The following is a 19,250-nucleotide window of genomic DNA, read 5'->3' as shown; positions in this document are numbered from 1 at the left end:
GGGAAGAAAGAAGAACAGAGAGAAAGATGAAACAAAAATTATCACCCAGACTTAAATCAACATAAACCATTCAACAAGTACCCCCACCTTTCTGTGGTAAGAAGGCATTTTTACTTTTTTATTTTGAGCAATGAAATGTAAACACATATAATTCCAGGTAACCTAAATGCACTTAAGCCACTTATCCTGATAAGTTTCCTTTGAAAGGGTCTGCCTGGGATAGAATGAACATCCCTGGGTTTTCACATATTTATGTTATCAGGATATAAATGTTTCTTCATCTACCTTTCAATTTGAACACAGAAAAGCACAGGGATATATGAAGTTCAGAGCCACATTTTGTAATAATGTCTTTTAGAAGAAAGTAGGATTATAGGATAACAGACCCAGAGCTGGAAGGAACCTCAGAGGTCATAAGACTATCCCTTCATTTTTTAAAACAGATAAGTGGGAAGCCCTTGAAAATCAAATGCCTCCCCCCAAATCACACTGGGAGTAAGCAGTCAAGTCAGGACTTGGATTCAGGTCCATTGTCTCCAAAGCTAATATTTTCTCCACTGTGGCAGGCAAAAGGGTTAAAGTATATTTCTGAGTAAAAAACTACAATGAGGCTTCTCACCAGCAGATCTCAGAAGCCCATTCACCTCCATGCCACTTGGCACAATTGGGTAAATCCAATGAAATGTTGAGGAAGCAAGCATTAATGATGATGAGCTGAGTAGAACCCTGAGGAGATAAAGGCTTCTAAGGAGAACCTTGGTTTCTGGTTGAGCTGTGACATTCTGGAGGAGACTGCCCTTGTTGGCAGAGAGGCTCCTGCATGAGGACATGGTAGAAGTTCTGAAGAGCCTTTGTTTTCTTTTCTTCTTTGAGAAAAGACATATGTTGTCCCAGACTCTGCTTAGATACAACTTCAGGCATGTGAGGAGAAAAGAGAAAGTTTCTGAAAGCTAAAGAAAAGTTCGGAAATCTGGGTGCCCATTATGCCCCAGATTTCCAGCAGGCTTCCCTATAAATTTCAGAGAATTTCCCTTAGATGAGATCAATGTCTCTCTTTTAGGGCAAGATCTCATTCCTATTTAAATATCCAATTTACTCTAGGGTTTCTTCTAATGCATTTCAATGATAGGATTCTGATTATTGTTGACTAAATATTTTAATAAATTGCCTTGCTATTCACTATCTGTGATGGTCTTTTATATAACCCATATTTGGCAGGAAGGGACCAATCTGATGAGTGTCATTTTGGAGCAACTTTCCTCCTTAAAAGTAATCAGGAAAGAGGATTTTTGTTCTAAACCAACCATACCCCAAAACCAGCAACGGCTGAGGGAGATTACTCTTCTAAGATAGGGGAAAAGAGTGGCCAATCCCAAGTTACATAAGAGATAAGACATGAGAAGACATTTTAGGCAACAGGAATAAAGGTTCAGAAACGGGAGAAGACTTGCCCAGTTGGTTGAAATGGAAAGTATGTGAAGTGGAGAATGTTAAATAAGTCTGGCAAGATAGATGGGCAGCTTTATATGCAACGCTGAGAAGTTTGCAGTCAGAATCATTTAACACTGAACAAAGGGGGTATGAGTTGTGCAAGAGTCTTCTACTAAAATTAATCAGAGAAAAACTTCTTTAAGCAGAAATTCTTCTTTGTGGAATTTTGGCAGGATTTGTATAGTGTCTTTCCCTGACCTAGGAAAGTCTGTCTTTATTTCTCCCTAGGATACTTTTATGTCTCTCTTTCCGGTATACTAACACTTTATAGGCACTCAATATTTCATATTATTAATCTGACTCCAATTCAATTAAATTTAACAGACATTTACCGAGTATGTGATAGTGAGGCACTAGGAAATGGGAGAGATAAAGATAAAGAAGGCTATCTCTTCCTACAAGGAACTTAACTTCTGACAGAGGAAAATCAGGCAAACATAAAAATTAAGACAAGATGTGCTAAGTCCATATGAGAAATATAAACAAAGTGCTCTGCGAGTTTAAAAAAGGAATTTTGAACTACGTCTGGGGAAGGAAGAAAAAGGTTTATGGGAAAGTTGTGAGGAAGAGATGGCATTTGAATTAAACTTTGAAAGATGAATAGCATATTTTTAGGTGGGTAGGAAAGGAGGGAAAGGAAATGTATTTCAAGCATAGAGGGGAAAGCAGAAGTTTTGAAAACAAGATATTCCAGAGAGACTACCAAAAGTATATAAAAGGAACAGTATGAAAAAAAAAATCTGAAAAGGTTAAATGAAACCAGATTGTGGAGAATATTAAATGGCCAGCTAAAGGGTTAGGACTTTATCTGGCAGATGATGAAGAATCACCAAAGATTTTTTTTTATGTCACAGGACTGTGACATGAACCAACTTATATATGTGGGAAACTGACCTGTCAGTAATATGTGACATGAATTTAAAAAAGAAAGTAGAGGCACAAAGATTAGATGGGAGATTAATCTCTCTATGAGAGGTAATAAGGATGGCAGAAATAGAAAGGAAAGTCTGAATGCAAGAGCTATTTTACAGATAAAGTTGAAAACACTTATATTTTTTAAAATATACCAACTGGATAAAAAAAAAAAACCAAAAGGAATGAAAACCACGTAAATGAAGTATACCCAGTGAAAAGGTCCACAGATCATTTTAGGGAGGAAAGGACAAAAGAACTCATATGTCAGCTATTTATCTAGCCCTTATTTAAATTATACACATACATACATACACACACACTGCGATTATACCTTAACTATATCCAACAGGGAAAATATAATTTCTAAAGGTTACTTATTGTAATTTTTAATATAATTATAAATCTTCAGGTCTTGATCGTATACCGATTTTCTTTGTGGAGTTTTGGCAGGATTTGTACAGTCTCTTCCTATTATCTCATGGTTCATGGCACAGAGTGAACAATTAATAAATGTTTACTGAATGTGCCACCATATGCCTCCCCATTTCCCTCTGTGTACTATCGATTTTTCATTCTTTAGAGACTGTTGTTTTGCATGTCTTGAAACCTTACGACACAGGTAGAATGTTAGTAAAAGAGAAAGGCTTCCACAATCTTCCTCTAAGGTCTCATTGTGGTATAAAGGTAACCAGATTATAGGAGCTGAGGATAAGTTTTGGTAGGTTCCATCAGGCTGGAAAGGTTTCCAGTATTGCCCCAGCAACAGAAAGGCTTCCACAATCTTCCACTAAGGTCTCATTGTGGTATAAATGTAACCAGGTTATAGGAGCTGAGGATAAGTTTTGGTAGGTTCCATCAGGCTGGAAAGGCTTCCAGTATTGCCCCAGCAACAGAAAGGTTTCCACAATCTTCCACTAAGGTCTCATTGTGGTATAAATGTAACCAGGTTATAGGAGCTGAGGATAAGTTTTGGTAGGTTCCATCAGGCTGGAAAGGCTTCCAGTATTGCCCCAGCAACAGATGGTCTATTCTCTGAGGGTCAACCCAGCTAAATAGGGAAAGGGCCATCATCAGTAGGCTAGTCACTTAGTGAGAAATTGTTTTCTTTTGTTTTTACTCTAATAGCCCATGAAACAAAGTATACAAGATAAATACAAAATAAGATCTAGTGTGAAAGATGAAGTGCAGATCCCTTAAGAGCTAAGATCAGGAAAGACTTTTCTTTCAGGTGGTAGTGTTTGAGCTACCACTATATTTGAGCTAAGGATTCTAAAGGATAAAGCAGGGATTCTTAACCTGGGATCCATGAACTTGATTTGGTTGTTTTTATATTTTGATAATTGTATTTTAATAGAATTGCATTCCTTGGAAATTTCATGTATTTTATTTGGGGTATTTAAAAGCATTATTCTGAAAAGGAGTTCATAAGACTTCACCAGAATAATTGTCAAAGGGTCCATTTAAAAAAAAAAAAAAAAAGAAAAGAATGAAAAGTTTAAGAATCCCTGAAGTAGAGATTTAAAGGTTAAATATTCTAAACATCGGGGACAATCTGTAGAAATAGAAGTAGAAGATGGAATGTTCTGTACAAGGAACAGCAAGCAGGCCCATCTAAACTGGAACATAAAGTGCATGAAGGGGGGTAATTTAAAATCACTCTAGAAAGATGGGCTGAATGAATGAATAAATGAAAAAAGTATTAAGCACCCATGTGATAGCTCTGTTGATAAAAATATAAAAGTGAGACCATCTCTAACCTCAAGGAGCTTATATGATAATGGTGAGACAGGAGCAAAAAGTATTTGTATGACTTGGGTTTAGGTGTTAACTTTAAAATAAGTTTACCTGCGGGAGGAGGGAGGTCTGGCCAAAGAAATCTGAGATTCTGAGTGTGATCATAAAGCAGTCAATGTTCACATCCTACATGGTATAAACGCAAGAAACTCTGAATGGGACTGGAGGACCTGGGTTCTATTTTCACCTCTAACACAAATAGAGGAGGCGGATGAGTTTGGGGGAAAAGGAAGTGAGTCACCTTTATTACTTGCATCTTAGATGTCTGTAGAATCTCTCCTAGGCCAGGATGTCCCAGCAGGCAATTAAAAGGCTGCAAGACTAGAGTATGATGGGTGGATATGTAGATTTGTGAGTCTGCTGCATAAAGATAATAAATGAACCCATGGGAGTCGATGAGGTCATCAAGATGAAGAGTCAAGAAAAAATGGGTCCTGTGGCCTCAAAACATGGCAGTCACCAAAGTGTAAGACTCAAGAGACCAAACCGGGCCCCTTTGTTTCCTTGTAGCACTGCGGTGCTGCCCAGACTTGAAGCCCTTCACTGCCTTATGAGGAGCCTCTTCTCCTCTTGGACAGCCCCTGTCATAAGGGCATTTCCTACTTTTCAGTTAAATTCTGTCCCCTCTAAAATACGAAGGGTACCGCAACAGTAGCTTGTGGTGGCTCTGCCTAGTGTCAGCTCTCCATCTTCAAGATCCCTTTCCAGGCAAATTTCCGTGGCTCTCCTGCTGCATTTGGGGCATCCTGTGGCTTGTCCGGGAGGGCACGACCTCCTTACCCCAAACACTACAAGAGACCGCTTTCCCAAACCCGTTGTAGACATTTATTAAGCGCTTGCTGTGTGCCAGGCTCCACGCTAAGCACCGAGGACACAAAGAAAGGCAAAAAAAAACCCTGCCTCCGCTCTTGAGGGGGGACTCAAGAGGACTGAGAGGGGACATAGCAAACAAACATCTTACATACAGGAAAAGCTGGGGCTAAGAGGGAAATGCACCGGCACCGAGGGAGGGGGCGAGAAAGGGGGAGGGGGCGAGAAAGGGGGAGGGGCGCTTCTTTTGGAAAGCTGGGCCTTGAGTGGCACCTGAAAAGGAAGCCTCGAGGCCTGAGGAGGGAGGAAGGCTGGGAACAGCCTCCCAAAAGGCAGTCAGGGCGGGGCAGGAGGGGCGGGACTGACGGCCACGTGCTGATTTAGGTTGGCCTGCATCCGGGCGCAAACCAGACCCAGCTTTTCCCATTCAGAATAGAAGCTCCTGGAAGGCAGGAGCTGCCTTGTATTTGGCTCCTTAGCCGCTGAGCCTGGAGGCTGAGAAGTGACGTCAGGTGTTTGTGCAGCCAGAGAAAGACCGACCCGAGAGTCTAGGAGAGGCACGTGCAGAAACACGTGGCTGCCCCAGGTGCCGGCCTTCCCCCCTCCCCTCCCCCTCTTGGGGGCGGAGCAGGATCCGGAGTTTGGTTGGCTCATGCGCAATGGGGGCTGCTGGAAAGCCTCTCCCTTCCCCCCTCCCCCTCCCGCAGGCCCCCAGGCAGCCCGGAAGCCCCCAGCTCGAGCCCACTCCCAGGCTTCCCAATTAAAAAAGACTTGCAAGGCTCTTTTATGATCACGCCCAGACTCTGCTTTCTCAGGCCAGGCCTCCCTTCCCCGGCTGGGAACTAAACCCAAGTCCCGCAAATGCCTTCTGCTCCGGCCTCGCCCCCATTAACATAGAAGCTCCTTGAGGTTAGAGAAGTTCGCGCACTTGTATATTTTTATCGACAGAACTAAGGAAGAGGGGGAGAGGAGGCAGGGATGCTCAGGAAGAATCCAAGCCATCAGCCCCGAGGAAGGGCCTAAATCCCGAGGTTCAGTCACTCCCGGGCCCAGCCAGGCCTGGCCCACCAACCCAACAGAGGCCCCAAGCCTCATACCCTGCTTCTTCCCAGGTCTGGGCCAAACCCTGGCCTCTAGCCTCCCCTCGGGCGTCGTCGAACCGAGGCGGGAAGCCACCTGCCGGAAGTAAAAACAAAGGCCGGAAGCAAGCCCCCCCACGGGCATTTTGGATAGTGCGCAGGCGCAGAGCCACACCGGCCAGCTGTTATTACGACGTCACATGTTACGGCGCATGCGCACAGCTTACTTTGGGAAACCATATTGGGTGTGCTCCCGCCTGAGGCTACGAGTAGCTTGAGGTACCGGAGCTCCGCTTGGGGTGCCGGAGCTCCGCTTGGGGTGCCGGAGCTCCGCTTGGGGTACTGGGCGCATTGTTCCTTCCCGCCAGCCTCTGGCAGTCTGTAGGGACCCGCCCTTGCCCCAGGCCCTAAAGCCGCCAATCTTTGGAGCCAGAGCGCAGGCACAGAGCATCCCGCCGCCAGCCTCGGGAGCCAGAGCGCAGGCGCAGAGCATCCCGCCGCCAGCCTCGGGAGCCAGAGCGCAGGCGCAGAGCATCCCGCCGCCAGCCTCGGGAGCCAGAGCGCAGGCGCAGAGCATCCCGCCGCCAGCCCCATGCCCGAAGTCCCGACGCCTCACGGGGCCTGAGGTAAGTCCCGCCTTCGGGATAGACTTTGGGGCTTAATGTTAGAAGCCCCCGCGACGGGGATGGTCACCGTGGTTAGTGGGGGAAGTAACTAAGCAGAAAACTCTTAGTCCCACAAGCCGCAGTTCCCCTCAGCCTGGAAGCCGCTCGGCAGGTGACCTTTGTCCAGCTCGGACTCGGCGGTTGTGTCGCATTATCTCCTGTTTATCCTACATGTAGTTTGTTTTTTATATATTTGTTTGCTTGTTGTTTTTTCCGTTAAATTGTGAACTCAAGGAGGACTGGCCCTGGCCCCTTTTTGTACTCTCTGCACGTTAGCTAGTAGGCACTTAATGTTCATAGACTGACTGATTTAAAAGAAAGCGTTTAGTTACTTGCCCAAGGTCTAAATGTCTGATCCTGAGTTCGAACTCGAGGCTCTGCCCCCAGCATTCTGTCCGTAGGACCTCCCTGTGACGCAGAAAGCACTAGCTCTGTCTGTAGTCGGAGGATCTGGCCTCGAAGCCTGCCTCGGATTCTCACCACCTGCGGGACCCTCAGGTACTTATTTAATATCTCTGGGCCTCAGCTTCTCATCCCAGTGAAGGGATCGATAACCTCTCAGGCCCCTTCCAGCTCTAATTCGGTAGGCCTGTGATCTATGCCAGAGGCAAACTCCCTCCAGGTCAGCAGCGACCCACCAATGACTACTCTGGTCCTGGTTATTTAGCTAGTTCTGAATCCACCTGCTTGTGTTATCTAGTTGCTGTCTCTTCATCTTATCCATAATAATAACAGGAGAGGTTCTGTTAAATGTTAGGCAACCAGTATCTAAAGCATTTCCCTGATCAACCACTTCCCTTGTAGCAATCTTGTGAATGTTTTCTTCCCAAAAAGGAAATAATATTAATCTGGTGGGCCATGTTGTCTCTTAATGATCCCTGCATTCTTTGTTTTCTAAATGCTCACAAACCATTTATATGATGTTATAGGCTGAAATTTTGCCAAATAAAAGTCAAGGATGCTGACCTATAATTTGAAAACTCTACTCTCTTCACTTTTTTTGAAATTGTGAGCATTTTCCTTTCCTCTGATCTTGTGACATCTCTCCAAAATCTTTCAATGATCCCTGACAGCAGCTCAACATCTCCCAGTTCTTTCAGTAAAGAAATAATTTATTTAATGAAAATTAACGAATACTGCACTGTGGATTTGAAGAGTATAGTTAATAGAGATTTTCTGTTAACAAAATGCTGGATTAACCAACTTTTGCTGTAATGCGATTCACTAAGAATCAGAGGTTATAGTAGTGTTTTCAACTGTGCTCCTGGACAGTTTGACTTATACAAATGTTCCTTTGGTATGAAATTAGTAAGCAGTAACAAACCAGCATTCACTGGACCCATGCTCAAAACAAGACCTTTAAAGGGTTGAGGCTCTCAAATATGCAGATATATCAATACAACATTGATGTATAAGATTAGATAAGCCACATATTAAAGGACTTACTCTGTGCTAGAGATTGTGTTAATAAAATACAAACAAAAGAAAAACATTCCCAACTTTTAAGAAGATTACATTTTAAAAGAGGAATACCAAAAAGGGAATTGTAAAAGGGCTGGAGGAGGCAGGAAGGCGGCACAGGAAGTACCCATATGGGGGCAAGGTGGAAAAGTGGTTTGGAAATCCAGAGCTTCTTCAGATGGAGGTTCCAGGAAGGAACTCACCAGAGGAAGAGGCTTGAGGAGAGGAAGAGGCTGAGGAGAGGAAAGGAAGAGGCTGAAGAAAGGAAGAAGTGCTGATGGAGACTGGGAGAATGAGAAGCTGGAACTGGTTATATGATAGAGGGATGAAGCATCAGGATCCAGTCTGGTTTCCATGATCTCCTATCCTAATCACTGAACTGAGCACTCAAGAAAATCCCAGAGAAATAAAGGGGGAAGACATGCTTCCTATACTGCCAGAGCTGTACAGTGCCTTATGCTGAGAAAGCCAGAGTTGAGAGGATTCTGACATTAGTTATCTGTCAGTTTGACTGGGAGGGTTTGGGGTTTTGTTTTTTTTTTTTTTTTTGCCTCTCTGAACTCCACCTTCCACATGTGTAAAATGGGGACGGGATTAATTCTTCTACAAGAGTGCCACAAATGGTGAGCCCTATCTGAAGATGGGACCTCAGAGGCCATCTAGTCCACTACCCTATTTTACAGATGAGGAAACCAAGGCTTCAAGAAGTTACCTAATTTGTCCAAGGTCTCACAGGTAAGTAACTGGCATTTGAGCATTTGACCCAAGCCATCTGATTCCAAATCTCACACTCTTTATGTTCCTTTTATACATCCAGTGAAGTAACAAGATGAAAACAGAAGTAAGGACAACTGGAGAGATGGCAACACAAGCTGATTAGTCAAAGTTCTCCCAGAGTGACCCCTGCTAAACCAGTACTCTAACCCCTGGCATCCTGCATGAATCTGGGATGTGTTACCTGAAAGGGGTTTGGAGTCACTTTTTTTTTTATTAAAGCTTTTATTTTCAAAACATGCATGGATAATTTTTCAACACTGACCTTTGCAAAACGTTGTGTTCCAAATTTTTCCTCCCCTTCTACCCATCCCTTCCTCTAGATGGCAAGTAATCCAATATATGTTAAACAAGGCAATACTTCTATACATATTTCTACAATTATTGTGCTGCTCAAGAAAAATCAGATCAAAAAGGAAAAAAAAGTGAGAAAGAAAGCAAAATGCAAGCATACTACAACAAAAAGAATGAAAATGCTATGTTATGATCCACCCTCAGTTGCCACAATCCTCTCTCTGGATGTAGATGGCTCTCTCCAACACAAGATCACTGGAACTGGCCTCATTTATTTCATTGTTGAAAAGAGCCACATCCATCAGAATTGATCATTGTATAATCTTGTTGATGTTGTGTACAATGATCTCCTGGCTCTGCTCATTTCACTCAGCATCAATTCATGTCAGTCTTCCCAGGCCTCTCTGAAATCATTCTGCTGGTCATTTCGTATAGAACAATAATATTCCATAACATTCATATCCCATAATTTATTCAGCCATTCTCCAATTGATGAGCAGCCACTCAGTTCCCAGGTCCTCACCACTACAAAAACAGCTGCAACAAACATTTACATGCACATATGGATCCCTTTCCCTCCTTTAGATCTCTTTGGGATACAAAGGGCTTGGAGTCATTCTAAGCTTTTGCAGGAGGGGGCAGTTCTTTTCCTTTCTTGGTCTCTAATAAAACTTGTCATGTCTGCTGTGTCCAGTGCACTTGAAAGATAGGTGTCTATGCCAAGATATCTGGCAGAAAGATTCTTCCAGATAGCTGGGTGGGGGCTGAGCCAAGTAATGAGAGGAAAAGGGCAACATTGAAACTAAGACTGTGCTACAGAACAAGATGCGCTTGACACAAAGGTTACATTGTATACTTTAAATTTGGCACATCTGTGAATTTAAAATCCCAATAATCTATTTCTCCAAATCTTCAAAAATAGCAAAAATATCCACCATGCTGATCTAATTATATGTATAGAATACACACACACACACACACACTCTCTCTCATACTCATACTTGCACACATCCTTTTATCCATACACCCATGGTATTCTGCAAGCTCATTTAGAGATGAAATTTCTTGTTTTTAAAGATTTTCCTCAAATTCCTCACCTTGCAGAGATTGTAATTTATCCAAGCTCCAAAACACTGAATTCATTGCCTGCCATGGAATAATTTTGTTCTAGAATTGTGTTCATGAGAATGATAAAGTCAGGAGAAGAATACTGGATTTAGAGGCAGAAGACAAGATTTGCTCTGATCCCAGCTCCATGTATGAACTTGGGCAAGTCCTTTTGCCTTCATTGAGCTTCAGTTTCCTCATGTGAAAAATGAAGACGGCCTCTGAGGTCCCTCCCATCTTAATCTATAAGCCTGCAGTTATGAATCATTCTCATCCAGTTCACACTCCAGCCACCAATTCCTGGTTTCAGGTATTATATCGCAACATCTTAAAGTAACAACAGGAGCTAAAAAGGGCAGATTAATTTTGCAGTTCTCCTTTACTTTTTATTTTATTTACTAGGTTACATAGAAAAGGGGGTTTAACCCTAATTAATATTTACAGTAAAAACACTCATATCCTTCAATAATAATAATAACACACACCTCTCCTTCCTAGCTGGCCACTACAGGAGAGTACCTTGAGGACACATTTTAAACCTACTTGTTTGTCTTTAGCTTGTATTTTTGAGGAATCTTTCCACGACACTGAAAATGCCGTTGATGCTTGTGGCTCTTGGCATCAATTTAGGACTTGCGATCTCTTTTCTCTCCAGAGCTTAGTCAGATCATACCATATGATGACTGGGTGATAAAAAAGGCAGTGTTAGGCCTGTAGATGAGCCAACTTGAAGAAACAGGACACCTGCCTTTCAAGTACCTGATTGGGCTGTAACACGGATAAAGAAGTTCTCTTTTATTTGGTCACAGAGAAGAGGAGTTGGGAACATGGATGGGAGCTGCACAATGGCTTGGTGTAAGAAATCTGCCACCCAATTTCCTTGTGATTAGAAATGTCTCAAAGTAGAATGGGAGGTGCATAAAATTCCCTCTTGTTAGAAGTCAAGACTGAAGGCTGAAAGACAGTGTGGGGTACTATGAAAGAGATCTTTTCTGGTTATGAGCTAGAGTAGCTGAAGTCCTTTTGCATCTCAGAAAGGGTGTTTCAATGGACTGCTCACTTCTCATCCCAGTGAGCTCCCAAACCAAAGCATGCTTTACTGCTCCCCTATGTGTAACCTCTCCCTTTGTTCCACTCTAAAATTTTTTGAAACACTTCTGCATTTTCATCCTCAGCATTAACACAGTGCGTGGCACATAGCAAGTGCTTGACTCTTTTTAAAATTCATTTGGAGACTCTGGGAATTACTTACTGCAGAAAAAAAAAAGAACAATCTAGCTGAATCATTAAGGCTCATGTATACAACAGATCCAGCTCTCTCTCTCTCTGAGCACAGCAAAGCTTGCCTGTGAAGTCCAAATGAGTTTTTCTTATCCAGTACTGGGGTGAAGTGGGATTGATATGATGAAGATGGATCCCATTTTAAATAAATTCAGCTTAAAGCCATATAGATTTGTGAAGGATAAAAATGGTTGGAGATGTTTCCTTTTTATAAAAGACCTCATTTATCCTTTTAAATACTTCCCACTGTGGTAAGCAGCTAAGTGGCAATGCAGTGGGTAGAGTGCCTGACCTGGGGTCAGCAAAACATCTTCCCAAGTTCAAATCTGGCTGTATGATCCTAGGCAAGTCAATTTACCCTGTTTGCCTCAGTGGCATCATCTGTAAAATGAGCTGGAAAAGGAAACAGCAAACCACTCCAGTCTTTGTGAAGAAAACCCCAAATTGGGGTCACAAACAGTCAGTCATGACTGAAAATGACCAAAACAATTCAGCAACACCAAAAAACTCTGGACATGATGTGAGATGAACCCCCAGCAGCCTGCAGGCTTCAGGATAAGGTCTGAAGTTCTCTCCTTTGTCCCATGGGTTATTATCTGCTTATTGCCAAATCCATCATTCTCCCCCTCCTAGAAGTCTTCCCAGATTAAAAGCACAAATTTCCCAGGAGAGATGCTGTCATAGAATGCAGATTAATCAGTTCCAGGGGTCTCTTGCCTCTGTTGGGTCATTAGTTTCTGGAGAACCAGTTTGGGTCTCTTTTAGTTCCACTGAAGAACCAAAAAGAGATTGCACTCCCATTCTGGAGGGTTCTCTTAATACTAATGTCATCTGAAAAGGCTGAGGCAATTATATCTCTAAAAACTCATCAGTAATTAACAAATAATAAGGCTTTCCAGACTTGTAAGCATAGTGCCTAAACTTGGTTTCTCTACAATCGTTCTGTGCAACTTTAGACCTACCAAATGCAGGCATTGGGGTGGGAAACCACACAAGTAAGCACGGTCACTAAGGGATGCTGCTCCCTCCTCAGCAAGCTAAGCAAGGATATGGCTGGGCTGCGGAGGACCTGGTTGGTAGCTGGTGCAGTGATGCCCAGAGAGCTTTTCTCTAGGACCGCCTCTCAGATCTCGGATCCTAGTGACCTTGGGGGGGGGGACCTGCAGCTGCTCCTCTTGTTCTGCTTGAATAAGTTTTAATTTAAACCTCTGGTAACCAGTCTGGCAGTGAATCAAAAAGAGCGGAGGAGGACAGGCCGAAGCCTGTGGTTACATGGATGGAAATCTGGGTAATTCTCCTCCCTACCAACTCCTGCCCTGTTCATATTAATGAGATATGCAGATTAGGGTCCTGCAACTAGGAAATGACTTGTTATGTTTACTTGAGAGAATCAACCAATCTTCATTTAGAAAACAAACTAATAAAATACATTTAAAAGCTTAAATTGTAGAATTGGCTTTCCCAGTCTCTATCCCACCTTATTTTAAAATGGAAGCAGGAAGGCCAGGATCAGACAAATCACACTCCAAGATGTCCCATTACCTTTGGGAAACTGGCTTAGCTGACACTTGATAGGACTTTTTCTGCATTTGGACTTCACAGCATCCCTGGTATGCAAGAAGCATAAGGATTAACCTATTTTGCAGATGAGGAAATAGGCTCAGAGGTGGTTGAGTGGTTAGGGACTAATAAGAGGAAGAGGCAGGATTTGAATCCAGGTCTTCTGACTTTAAGTGTGTGACCTGAAACTATGTTAGCTCATAGACTGAGTACCCAGAGTAGTCAGTAGTCACCAGGTGGCTGGGATCAGAAACATTACCCTACCATCTGGCCCCCACCTACCTCCTCACACACATTTAGATATCTCACTTGTCTCTTTTTCTCCTATTTGCCCATGACATCTCACCCCTTTCTCCTTTTCTCCCTTTGTCTAGTGTTCATTAGATTTCAGGTGCTTACCTCTCATCTCATTAGGCTGAAGTTCTCCCCATCCTTCAAGGAATGTCTGAATCTCATTTGTTTTGAGACTCAAAGCTCAGGTCATCAGAAATTCTCTGTATTATTGCACATCAAAGATGCTTCTCTTAGAACTACTCTCCAGGCATCTTCCCGCCAGATTCTTGTACCAGAAATATAGATCATGCCCAAGAGGAATTAACAGTTTTAGGTCCATGAAAGCCCTAGCAGGGCCCTTAAGGAGTGATTCTAACTCTATCCCACAGTGCCTCCTTGGAGAGGGAAGCCAGCTTTCACATTTAACCTGCAGGGGGAAGCCTCTCCAACCTGTTGATAGTTGTGCCTCCTGTCTAGAAAAAGGCCCTGGCTACCAGGTGAAAGGCTTGGGAAGCAGCACCTGCAGAATGGAGGTGCGCAGGGATGTGGGCCTGATGATGTGAAGTAGAGCTTTGGGGAGCTCCATCCATCAGGATCCACTGCCCAGGCCTTTCTACCCAGATGGAAAAATGAGCTTTTGGAGAAAGTCTTCACAAGGGTTTCTTTTAAGGATGGGTTATGTGCTGAGATCATGGGGGAATGGATCATTTCTTCTTCAGTAAATTTTTTAATTCAACCATAAAAATATTTCAGTGGCAGATTCCATAATGGAGATAAAGCACTAGATAGACTCACTCAGGATATTAATCATTTGGTGGCTATAATTCACAGCTGCCTTAATCTTTGGGATGTGCATTTTAAAACCAAATGAACTTGCTCTAGAGATATTGGGAGATTTAAAAAAAAATTTAACAAGAGCGTGCCAGAAGCTTAAATCAATAAAGCCATCAGCGGCTGGACTGAGATGATGCCTCCCAGCCCCATAACTGCCCGCCAAGCTGCTGACCAGCTTCATCCATTTTAGCTCCAACTTCATTGTCGGGGATCAGACACAATTAATTACCAGAGAATCTTTACTCTCCTTCATCTCTTAGCACTGAAAGGTTTCAGAGAAGGCATGAGTTCCTTTCCAGGCTTAAGACCACATTCCCTTTTATTATGTAATCGAGTTCAAGTGAAATTTGGTTACTCCACAAAAACTCATCGTGATTACATTTTATCAGATGATTCAAGACACTTGCCATCATCCATCTTTATTTTTGACTTGATCTGTCATTTAATTTGTATAGGGACTCCCAGATGGGAAACTCTTTACCCCTGCAAGTGGTCACTTGCTCTGCATGCATTGCTACAGGGTCAGCAAGGCTCAGGGTCTGAGAGTCAGGATGTGTAAGATGGGACACTGCCTCTCTAGCATCCTTTATGGGATTTACATTTCCCAAAAAAAGTGAACAAGTCGATGAATAAGTTTGTGGCTATATAAAAAGGTAGCCCCCATCACTAGGAGGCCCAAGAGAATCCTGAAGGAAGTACATCTTTTTCCCCCCGTGATATCTCTGAGGTTCAGCTCAGATATGACTGACGGAGCCAGAACCAACTCCCTGCGTTCTGTAAATAGCATGTGAATTTTGTGCAAAGAGTTTGTCCCTCACCCCCATCCCCCGGAAAATCCTAAGAGTTGGTTCAGAAAGTTCTTTTAAGTCCTGTTTCATATCATCAGGAAGCTGACAAAATCCACCTCCTCTTCCTGAGGCCTTTCCAGATCCCACAACTGTAGGAACCTCTCCAAGCCTGATTCCAAATGAACTGACCTGGCCTGTCTTTTGTTTACCCTAATGTGGGTACATCGTACTTCATCATCATTATAACAGCTGTCGTAATGTTGTTAGCATTGTTATTAATGTTAACAAATGTCATGATGTTATAGCGGTAATAGTTAGCCTTTATATATATAGCACCCAGTACAAGCTCCATGCTATGCTAAGTGCTTTATAAATGTTATCTCCTATGATCCACATAACAAACCTGGACGATGGATGCTACTATATTATCCTCATTTTACAGTTGGGGAAACTAAGGCAAAAAGCAGTTCAATAACTTGACCAAGGTCAGACAACTGGTAAATAAGTGACCAAGGCAAGATTTGAACTCATCTTTCTGACTCCAAACTTCAGTCTTTCCATCATACCAACCACCAATGCCCGGCTACTTCTCCCTAATGATATAACTCCTGGAAGATAGAAATTGTATGAGTTTCTGCTTGGTGCCTCCTCCCCTTCCCGGGCCCAGTGCTGGCCCATACTAGTAGGAGCTTAAACATGTTCACTGATTGATTATAATCTCAAACTGAGACAGAAACAAGCATCCCAAGGCATGTGTACATTTTAACATATGGTCAGTGAATCTGTGTGGAGTACATTTTAATCAGTCAGTGAGTATTTATTAAGCATCTACTATGGGTCAGACACAGAGCTGGGTACTTAGATACAAAGGCAAACAAAACATCCTCATCGGATGGAGACTCATTCAATATAGACATTGATAATAGTGAATTGTTGGCATTTATGCAGCACTTTACAAATATGATTTCACTGGATCTTCACAACAATCCTGGGAGGTAGGTGCTATCATAATCCCCAATTTACAGATGAGGAAATGGAGGTTGAGAAAGGCAAAGCGACCTGCCCATCTGTGTCCAGTCCACTCTGCCACTTACTTCATCTATTTCCTTTGTGTCTTCCTTTATATTTTAGACAACAGATCTAGACCTTGAAGGGCTCTGACAGGTTAAGAGTCAACCCTCTTTCAATTGTACTGAAAGGGAAGTTGAGGCCCATGGAGGTTAGCTGATATGTACAACGTCACAAAGAGGCAGAATTTGAATCCAGGCCTCTAGGCTCCAGAGTCTGTTCCAGTCATTTTACCCCAGATCTAAGCTATTACCCCTGAGAGGCTATAAGCTCCCAGAGGTCAGGGATGATTTTGGTGCTGTGTGCTCAGCACTTTTCCTCCTTGCTAAGCCCTGAGTTCAGGATGTGCCTCCTGACAGACTTATCACTTGATTATATACATGAGTGATTGGCGCAGGGGAGGGGACAACCTCTGGCCACTTTGGGTGCCAGAAGGCTGCATGGAAGAGGGGGTTCCCAAAGCCCCTTTGGGATATGGAGCAATTTTAAAGTAAGTCACCAGAAATTTCCTACAAGATTGGTGATTCCATGTTTTCTTCTCTGCTTCTGTTTATGGGAGAGTTTCATGCAAGCACTCAGAGAGTAGAGAAGGATAATAAAAGAGATCAATAAACAACCTTCTTAAAACTGTAGCCCATTAAAATCTTCCTTTTTCCTTTGTCACTGAGTACTCACAAAATCCATCAATTCTGTTCATTGGGGTCTAGGCAGATGCATTTTTAATGGATCTGTAATTACACAGATTTATCATCATTCTAATAATAATTGGGTTAGGGAAAGGCAATAAGCTTAAACACAACTGCCTCTATCCCACTGTCATTAACCCTGTATGGCCAATTGGAACTATGTAAGTTAAGCTCCATATTTCTAAACAGAACTTTTTCACATTAGGCACTAGTTTAAATTTCTACTTTTTAAATTTTGAAAAGTTTGTTTAAAAAAAAAAACTTTTAGATTTGTTAAAAACAGTATCCTCTATACAATTATTAGTCATATCCTGAATCATGACAGGCCACAAATTCTCAGGCCTACAAATTCAATTTAATAAACACTAAGCACTTCTTCTGTCCAGACACTGCCATTCACTGAGGAAAAAAGACTTGTCTTCAAGGAGTTTACATTTTAACGATGGACTATGTCTTAGACAGTTAAGGCCAAAGTAATATTAGGGAAGAAGGTCAACAGCATCAACAACCAAGAGGACTAGGGAAGAACTCATGTAGAGGGGGGCACCCAAATAAAATGGAAATGGGAGGGGTGCTTTTGAAGAGCCTGGGATGAAGAAGAGGGTGTGATCTGTATAAAGGCACAGCAGAAGAGACATTGTGTGGGGCGTGGAATCTAAAGAAACACCTAGAAAGCTGGGAAAGAAACCTAGAAAGGTAGATTGGCGTCGTATTATAGAGGACTATAAATGTCAGATGGAAAGAATCTGCATTCATGTTGAGGTAATAGGGAGCCCCTGAAGATTCCTGAGCAATGGAATACTAGGTTCAATCTTTGCCTTTGAGGGATTATTTGGATCCCTGTGTGACGATAAGCTGGGCTGGGGAGACTGAGTGGTGCCAAGAGATTACTTAGGTGGCTCTTCCAGCAGCCTAAAAGAGGTCATGGGCATCAGAACAAGAATGGTGGCTGTGGAGGTGGAGAGAAGTGGCAAGAGAGTGAACTGACACGACTTGGCATCTCAAGGAGGGAGGGAGTGTAACTGAAGTTGGCAACCTGGATGAATGACTGGGAAGATAACGGTGTTCTTGACAGAAATTGAGAAGACAAGGCAAGAAGAAGGTAAGGTAAAAGACAGTTCCATTTTTGGATAGGCTGGGTTTGAGATGAGCCCCTGGGCCCTCTAGATGGACATGGGCAGCTACAGGAAGTTGGTGGATTTGTAGGTTAGGAAAAAATGGCCTCGAGTGACATTCTTTGTGTCCCCGACACTCAGCCCAGGGCCAGGCACATACCAAATCCTCAATAAATGCTTATTGATTGACTGAGTGAGATCACAGGAGCAGAATCTATGGAGGGAGGAGACTGACCTTATTTAGACATCTGCAGCATGGAATCTCACTTTGAGAAAAGCAGAAGAGATCTGATAAATGCTTCTCGGGACCCAAGGAGAATGTTATTTTTCAGAAGGTGGGGAAAACGAGAAGTTAGCGTGAACTCTTAGAATCCTAGAATCATAGCTGCAGAGCTGGAAGGGACCTTGGAGAGCATGTGATCCCCAATTTATAGCTAAGGAAATCAAGGCCCAGGGAAGGGAAGGGCCTTGTTCAAGGTCATGGGAGTAAGTAGCAAAGTCAGAATTCAAACTCATTTCTGTCAGAATGTGAGTTTTATGAGGACAGGGTCACTTTTGTCTGTGTATTCTCAGTGCTTACCTTCAAACCCAGTGCCCTTTCCAAAGGACCAAATGATGGCCATGCAGCACTATGCTGACTCAGTGGTGACCAAGAAATAAGAAACTGGTAGAGAAGTAGAAAAGAGGGAAGCCTGGGAAAGGAGAAGGAGGGCAGCAGCAGAATAAGTCTTCAGTGTGGATCTCCCAATGACCTTCACTCCACCAGGAACTGGTGAAGATCCTCTAAGATCCTCCGAGAGATGGAGGACTCTGCATCTAGCTTTTCAGCTAAGATGTTCTACAGAGATCTCTGCAAATACAAAACATTACCAGTACATTTTGGCAGCAGCTTTCTTCCGGTTTCCTGCAAACACTTGCAGGCAACAGATCGACTGTGATCACCAAGGATTTTCAAAACACACATATGGAACCAAGTTTTCTCTGGAAGTATGTATTCCGATCATTAACTTCAAGCACACACACAAAGTGCTAATTAAGTAGTGTTTAAAAAAAATAACACAACAACCATCTAACTGCTGGACTGGCTTCCCTCCCCCATCATTCACAGAGAAGATTTTCGCTTTTAAACTATATTTAACCAAAGGTTATTTATACATGCATTTAGCCATATCTATCCACATCCAAATCCTCTACTAAGGGGCATTTTCAAATGCCTCCAAAAAGAAGGTCTAAGTTCTTAAAGGCTCTGAATGAA

The 19,250-nt window shown here is 42.9% G+C and overlaps 1 protein-coding gene across 4 annotated transcripts in view; it reads right to left on the bottom strand.

Annotated features, from left to right (window-relative positions):
* The window catches only part of CACNA1D (calcium voltage-gated channel subunit alpha1 D), a 289,659-nt gene that overhangs the window by 171,582 nt on the left and 98,827 nt on the right, over positions 1–19,250 (bottom strand). The gene's annotated exons all lie outside the window — the stretch shown is intronic.

Source organism: Sarcophilus harrisii, chromosome 1, assembly GCF_902635505.1.
Source record: "Sarcophilus harrisii chromosome 1, mSarHar1.11, whole genome shotgun sequence".
In the NCBI taxonomy this organism is placed as follows: Eukaryota; Metazoa; Chordata; class Mammalia; order Dasyuromorphia; family Dasyuridae; genus Sarcophilus; species Sarcophilus harrisii.
Note: the sequence above shows the minus strand (reverse complement) of the source record. Positions and strands in the feature narration are given on the sequence as shown.